The sequence below is a fragment of the Neophocaena asiaeorientalis genome, unplaced genomic scaffold, assembly GCF_003031525.2.
Source record: "Neophocaena asiaeorientalis asiaeorientalis breed wild unplaced genomic scaffold, Neophocaena_asiaeorientalis_V1.1 scaffold606, whole genome shotgun sequence".
NCBI classification, from domain to species: Eukaryota; Metazoa; Chordata; class Mammalia; order Artiodactyla; family Phocoenidae; genus Neophocaena; species Neophocaena asiaeorientalis.
In genome coordinates this window covers 959348-967129 of record NW_020173687.1, presented here as the reverse complement: position 1 = coordinate 967129, position 7782 = coordinate 959348, and the positions used below count along the sequence as shown (strand labels likewise).

Sequence of the window (7782 nt, the reverse complement as noted above, 5' to 3'; positions counted from 1 at the left end):
CCGGCCGCGCCCCGACAGCAGCGCCCCCGCGCGGCTGGCGGAGGAAGGAGCCCGGCCCAGGCCCCGCCCCTGCCCTGCGCCGCGCCGTTCCCGAGTCATAGGGCCAAAGCTGAGAGCACAGGCGGCGCGGCTCCAGTCGGCTGGCCACCCGGGCCCCAAAAGGGGCCGGGAAGAGGATGGAGGAGCAAGGCGCATGGCTCCTTTCCCACCAGACTGCGTTCCCAGCTTCTCTGGGACTCGAGCCCGCTCCCCACGGGCCAAAGAGCTCAGTGCCCGGGCCGCCCCCGCCTACTCAACCGGGCACACCTGCCCACGAGGGCTGCAGGGCACTTGCCCATCCCCAAATACTCAACAAACAGGCTTCAGGGGGGAAACACCTGCTACCTTGGGACACTGGACAATGGCCCCCGAGGACAGTAACTCCCCGGCCGAGGGCCTTTGTCCCCATCGCTGCCGCTACAGCTCCCTGCTTCCACATTCCTTAGTAGCAGGAACCGCTGGGCAAAAAGCAGAAAACTGCCCTGTGTGCAGTAAAGCTCCATCCGTGACTCTACAGAGGACTGCCAGGTGCTTCCGTGAGAACCAGGGGCCTGGGAGCAGGTGTGCTTCTAAATAAACATCTCTGAAGATCACACGGCCTGCCAGGTTCGCAGACTGTCCATTTTCTTCAAAGGAATCCAACACAGCTTGTTTCTGTTGATTGATTCCATCAGGACTGCTTCCGCGGCCTCTCACAAGTATGAGTCTTGCACTCTTAGCATCTTGATTGTCTCCAGGTTTGCTCCAGATGGGTGTATGAGAAGTTCATAAACCAGACAGAGTTCGAACTGGCTTGAACCAGCAGTGTGTAAGTGGGTAACCTGTGTGTGAAATGGGCTTCATGCTGGGGTGCAGGGGAAGCTCACAGATGGCCTCCCTGCAAAGGGCTCCCTAAATGGGAGTCGGAACGGGGAAACCCCACCCAGCCTCTTTAGCTGAAAATCTTTACATGAAGCAAACCCAGCAGTAATGTCTTTCTACAAGGTTTTAACTGGCTTGCAGCTTCGGGCGGGTGCTGGGACGCACGAAAGACACAGAGGACCGGGCTGCCAGTGGAACAGGAGGAAGCTCCGGGTGGAAAGCCCAGTGGACAGAAGGGAGGCCCAGAGGGGAAGCCCCGGCTGTATCACTGCAGTACTGGGGGTCTCAGGAGGGCTCTCGGGCAGCAAAGGAAAGGAAACCGTGCCCCCACCAGCCCTGTAACTGCGCCTCCCTTTCTGATCTCCCAGCAGGAGCTAGCCCTGACCATGAGCCTCCAGGCTCAGGGGCACCTGCCACCTGTGGGAGGAGTCAGGCCCTCGCCCTTCTCCCACCTCTTCAGGTAACTCCAGTTCACCTGTTGTCACTCCTCACGGGAGCTGCTCTTCCCTGGTAAAAAAGGCATTTCTGGAACTTCAGTTTGGATACTTTTTAGTTGAAGTCTACTAGCTAAGGAATACCTTCTCCTAACAAACTTATACCCAGAGGAACAAACAGATTAAAAAGGAGTCTCCAGTTGTTTCAGATTCTTTCCTAAATACCCCAAATACACAAAGAAAAATCCCAAAGTTCAGGGGACAACACGAGTAGCTCAGATGGCAGGAGGGAGCAGGAAGCTAAATAGGCTTCCAGGACTCAAGGGGGTTTCAGTCTTTGAGAAAATGTGTGATTGGTGCTTGCCCAACGTGTGTGGACACCAGGTCCTGCCACCAATACCCATGGACAATTCGGAGGAAATTTATAAAAGCAGAAAAGCACATCTGGAAAAGTCAGCAATCCTTTTACAAGACCGCTTCCTGGCGTTCAGCCTCTTCTCACCCCTGAGTTAAAGCCTACTGGCAAGCTGGGTCCTGAGCAGAGCACCCCTCTCCTTGCAGTCAAGTGCAACCCTGAGAGACAAGGCAAGGTGCGTCTGGGCGAGGTGACAGCCAAGCAGCTTTATTGCTACTCTCATTTGGAATTCAAAGGCAAGCAAGCAAGCCAGCGCCCTCCCAGCAGGCAGGCAGAGAAGGGGCTGGGTAGTCAAGGTCTAGGGTGGGGCCACTGCCTGGCCCTGGGCAAGGTCCCCAGTGAACCTGGACCCAAACTCAGACCCAGGCCTGGGGCAGAGGAGAGATGCCAGGGAGGAGAGAAGAAGCCAGGGGGCAAAGTCAAGGTGGGACCCCCCTTAGCTCCTCCTCCCTAGCCTCGGCCAGCAGTTTGGAGGAAAACCCTCAGGGTTTCTTCAGAATAGCTACCGCACAGGTGCCCTCTGACCCAGGGGTCATGGGCTGCAGGGCTCAGATGTCAGAACAACGCTTGTTACTCCTGCCTTTCAGGGTGGTTCCTGTAACTCTGAGACGTCTACTTTTTCCCGTGAGTTTAGTGAAAAGTAAATAAAGTTAACTTCAGAAGAAATATTTTAAAAAGTATAAGGCATAAAAAGTGTATTTCTTTTCTGGTTGGTTTCATCTCTTAGCAGTCTCTAAAGGAACACACCAAATGAAAAAGCCAGAAAAATCAACGCCTTTCACAGATTTTGACAGAAAAGCAGTTTAAGAGTAAAGCAGAAAAACCATTTGGTGTACTGGATCCACCACCGCATTGTGCCCAGATACACCATTTACCCTCATCATACCACAAAGTACGTAACAGGAAAAGGGAGAAACAAGCCCACAGGTCTGAACCGAATTCCTAGGGCAGCTGGTGAGCAGGAACCTCCACAGGCTGGGAGACAACAGTCAACTGAGACGGGAGGGCCCAGGGCAGGGCCGCTGACACCAGTCCTCGGCCCGCACCTGGCCTGTGGGGCCTCAGGGGCAGGCACACAGCGACAAATAGCTGTACCGCCTACAATTTAAGAGATTCGTTTTTTCTGAAAGAAAATACTTGAAAAGTGAAAGATAGTTGAAAGTCAGGTCTAACAGTGGCTTCCCGGATTTGTCCAAAAGAGAAAAAAAATGTATAAATTCCTGCTCTTGCCTGGGTCACAAAAACAAAATGGTAAAAATGAGAAAAGAGTATTTGAAGAAAATACCAAGAGTAACACAGGTTGAGCTATTAGGAATTTCAAAAGGATACCCAAAAGGTTTTATTCTGGGGTATCCCTGATTTCAATGAAATCAATACCCATAAATTACCCTTTTCAATACCAAAATAGTTTTGAGTTCCAAATTGAACCAACTGCTTCTGAAATTTAGAAATCCAAGGAGAAACAGGATCTCCCAAATCTGTCTACAGAAGGTAGGAGGACAAGAATGTTGCCTTTTACAACTACACAGAAAAGTGACAGATCTTGGGAGTCTGTCAGACATACAAAGCTCCTCTCGTTCAATGGGAAGTAAAAACATTTAAAAGAGTAAATATAAGAGGACTTTAAAGTCAAAAAAGAAAAATCAATTTGGCGAGTGTTTTTTAAAAGAACGCATGGGTATCGACTGAAAAAGTGCCTCATCCTCATTCAGTGCTCCCGTCTCCCAAGTCAGACATGTGATCAGAACTGGGCTCACGCCAAACAAAACCACCAAAACCAGCAGAAACCAGAAACCCCTCAAAGCATATACAGATATACAGCTACGCACGGGTACGCTATAGGCGGTTATACATACACGTGCATGTGTCTGTATGGATCTCCAATGTGTGCATCAAAGCCCTAACCAGCCAGGTGTGAAGGGAAGGGTCAAATTCAGCAGAGACAGTCTGCGAGCAGCGCACTGCCTGGTAGCCTTGTGAGCACGCTGCCTGTGCCCCTCCGTCCGGCCCCCACCCCACCCCAAGCGTTTCAGGTGGCACCGGGCTGGACTCAATTTACGTTACAACCTCTGCAGGAGTTAAAAGGTCAAGATAACTATTACTCTAAAATATGACTTTACCCATCCAAAGAAACCTATGACGAAACCAGTGCTTTCTGATTTAGTGATATAATCGAGAAAGGGAAATACAATCCCGCAAGGAGGGGGAAGGCGACCATCTCAGACCCCATTACACGTGCTTCACAGGGTCTTGAATACATGCAGCAGAACTAAACAGTAACAACAGTCTTCCTTACTCCTTCCAACAGCTTCACAGAGAAACTGAAGACAAGATACCGTGTGAAGCTAAGGCTATGGGAACTGACTTTTTGGAGTTTACTGCCCACTTGTGGTAACGATTCCGAGCAGCAACAACCAATCAGCTTATCCTGAAGAATCAGGGTTGATTTGCCAAATCCCCTGGAAAGCAGAGCTCCAGCATGTAGGGGTTTGATTTTATGCTTTGAGGGTATGAGAATAAGACAGAAACGCCCTCCAAAATATGGCAATTCTGTAAAACATGGCTGATACCCAGGTTGTTGAACAGTCCAGGATTTTATTAAAGGAGCACTGTGTATTTTATTCTCAAAACGCATTTCCTTTTTTTTAATTTTTTTTTTTTTTTTTTTTTTTTGTGGTACGCGGGCCTCTCACTGTTGTGGCCTCTCCCGTTGCGGAGCACAGGCTCCGGACGCGCAGGCTCAGCAGCCATGGATCACGGGCCCAGCCACTCCGCAGCATGTGGGATCCTCCTGGACCGGGGCACGAACCCGTGTCCCCTGCATCGGCAGGCGGACTCTCAACCACTGCGCCACCAGGGAAGCCCTGCATTTCCTTTTTTAAAAACTCTTGCCTGCTCTTTTAAAACTAATAAACCTTAACATCTCTCTTTAAAGAACTGCTGATCTGTGAATCACTACCTTGTACATCTGCAACATATAATATTGTACATCAATTATACCTCAGTTAAAAAAAAAAAAAGAAAAGAAAACCAATTACAAAGAGAGAGAAAAAAGAACTGTTAATCTGTCAGAATGAAACTCTCCATCAGGGCTTGGAGAAGAGCAGAAGCTCTGGGCCCCCGCCTTCCTATCGCGAAGTCAGTCAACCACCCCAAGGGGCTGAAATCTTGGTCAACCTGCTCACTGCCCCAGATGATGACCAACGTGGCCCTGCACCCCCAGCTGCTTCCTGCTCCCCGCTCCCCTGTTGCATGCGGGTGTCTTCAGGGCTCGGCCCAGGCCGTCTCTCTTTTCACTGTGTACTCTTCATCCGGGGCCTCACGCCCTCCTGGCCCGTGCGTCTGTCCTTTACCATCCACTCATCTGTTCCCCTAACCTCTCCACTAGATGCCTCAAACGCACCGCAAAGCCTAACGCGTGCGAAACAAGCTCCTGACTTCTGAGCTCCCCGCTGATCCTGGCCCTCCTCTGGTGTCCCCATTCAGTGGCGGCCCGGCCCTGGGAACCCAAAGGCACAAGCCCGAAGCCCAGGGTTCTCTCCGACACACCGGCCTCCCCCTCAGCCATCGAACCCCATGGCTTTAGCATTTCCCGTGACCAAGTCCACCTGCGAGCTCCTCTGCACACATGCTGCAGGGCCCTAGCGCCTCTCAGTGTTAGATACCCCACCCCATCTCAGCTCACTGCGATCTGACATCTTCCGCCTTCATCGGCTCACCGAACTTCTTGCCCTGTCACAAGGGCAGCTTTTGGTGAACGTCAAGTGGCCCGCCCCAGCCAGTGGCTCTGCTGGAAGCTGCGCCCCGAGGCTGCTGGAGAGCCCAGCAGCAGCGCTCCGGCCCTTCCTCCCTGCTCCTCCTCTCCAGGGACTTCCTCCAAGTAATACGTTTACGGACTCTCACGAGGTGTCACCAAGAAACCTGCACTTCCAGCCTCATCGTTCCCTCCAGCGTTCCATGGTCCACTCTGGGCCCCTAACCACCCCTTCCCTCCTCCCATCTCACTCCTCACCCTGCCGGCTCTTCCTCAGTTGGTGCCACCATCGACTCCACCAACCAGGCTACACATCCGAGCGCCATTCTCGACTTCCTCCTCTGCTCTCACTCCACTGGGACTAACTTCCCGTCCTTTGTCCTTTTTTGCTGAGACTGCTTCTAGCGAAGGTCCTCACCCTCACTCATCTATTCCTCCACATTCTCAGCAAGTATCTACAGAACCCCTGCCACATCCTAGCCGCTTCAGCTCTTATGAAGGTCATGTGTTGGTGGTGGTGAACTGTGACACACTAACAGGCACCAGTGACATAGAACGGTGTGCTGAAGGCAACGAAGGAATCGTTTAGGGACCACGTGAACACGAAGGGGTGCCACGACATCCTGCTTGTCGGGATGGTGTCCCCACTCCCAGGAGTTGGCCTCAGGAGCGCTGCACGCAGACCCAGCTCCTGAGAGCCCAGAGGTGAGAGACCCTGGTGAGTCCAGAATCAGGGTAGGAGTGGTGAGGCTTTTTCAGCTGTGCTCACTCTACACAGGCAACTGGAGAGTTGCCGGTGGGTGTGAAGAGGGGGCCAGGGACAAAGAGAGATGATCCTGCCTGAAGTGTGGGTTTCAAAAAGCAGCCAGTATCTAGACAGAATTCAGGCTGTGCAGGACACTTCTGGGGGTGACGGGCCATTAACCTATGACCCGCATAGAAGGCACAGATGAACCTTCTTTAGAACCCTCTAGCCTCTTATGACACCAGATTTTTGCTCCCTTGAAAAGAATTTTTAAAATCTGCACCCCCTCGCCCATCATAAAGTTGACATCTAAAGTTGTTTATAGGATTAAGTACTTGAAGAGGATGTAATTACAGACATATACTGCATTTGCGCCTGCGTTTTAAATAGATTTGGTCAAAGCTCTGGACCTGCAGATTTAGCTCATTTGACTAACCCTAATGGAAAATATCCACAATTAGTCGTCACTGTCAAACCTATTTGCCAAATTCCACTTACTTTCTGCAAGAAGTCCCATACCACTTCCACGTTATTTAGTTCACTCCCCAGCAATCACAAGAAACCAACTAAGCCCCGAATTCTAACTCAGGAGGGCACTGGACTTCATCCCATGGAGTAAAGGGCTGCCCCTCAATTTCCTTCCTGAAGGGTTCCAAAATCTTTTAACTTTACTCTCCAGAAACGGGAAAACGAGACCCTGATCTGAAGGAGTCTGCGCTCTTCTCCAGCAGACGGACAGTAATAACCAAATAAACGCGCAAAGGACTTTCTGCGTCTCCGCGACCACCAGGTCCCGGCCGCGGCGCAGGGACACCCTCCGCAGAACCTCGGGGCCCCTGTCGCACAGGCCTGCAGTCCCCGCCCAACCCGAGCGCGGCTTAGGGACCACGGGCTGTAAAGACCACAGGGCCTGGGACTGCAGGGATCACGGGCGGGAAAAACCACTAGGCCCCGCGCCGCAGGGACCACAGGCGGAAAAGGCCCCCGGGCCCCCGGGAGGTTCCCCGAAGGCAGGCCCGTCCGGGTTGACTCAGGCGGCAGCGAGCGGGTGCGCGCTCCCCGCCGCGGTCGCGTGCCCGGGAACCTGCCCCAACCGTCGGAACCGAGAGCTCCCGCCGGCCGAGTTCGGGAGGCTCCTCCCGGGCCTGCGCGAAAGCGAGCACCGGGTTGGCAAGGACCCCGCCTCTGGGCTGCGCGGAGCACCGGCGCCTGTCCCCCCTTCCCGCCCCATGCCCTCGGGCTCACACAAACGACTGGAGGGACGCCGAGACCTTAGCCTCCGACTCAGTCCAGATGTCGCCGTCCCGGCTCGAAGTTCCCCCACAACGACGCCTCCACGGCGGCCATCTTATCCAGAGGCGGCCACCGCCTTTTGACTCTCGCGCCAATCCGTAGAGCCAGGGCGCCGTGAGAGGAGTTCTGCGCAAGGACGGAAGCTGGAGTCCCGCGCTTCCGGGCGGCCGCCGCGACCCGCACCCTCGCGAGAGCCCTTGATTGGCTGTCGGCTTGCAATCTCGCGATTTCGCGGGAAGTG

The 7782-nt window shown here is 53.3% G+C and overlaps 1 protein-coding gene across 1 annotated transcript in view; it reads right to left on the bottom strand.

The window, feature by feature from the left end:
* The window catches only part of DIDO1 (death inducer-obliterator 1), a 45096-nt gene extending 37471 nt beyond the window's left edge, over positions 1-7625 (bottom strand). Inside the window, exon 1 of the mRNA XM_024750156.1 lies at positions 7494-7625. The gene's annotated coding sequence lies outside the window, so the exon portion shown is untranslated. The remainder of the gene's footprint in view (positions 1-7493) is intronic.
* Positions 7626-7782: the final 157 nt, after the last annotated feature.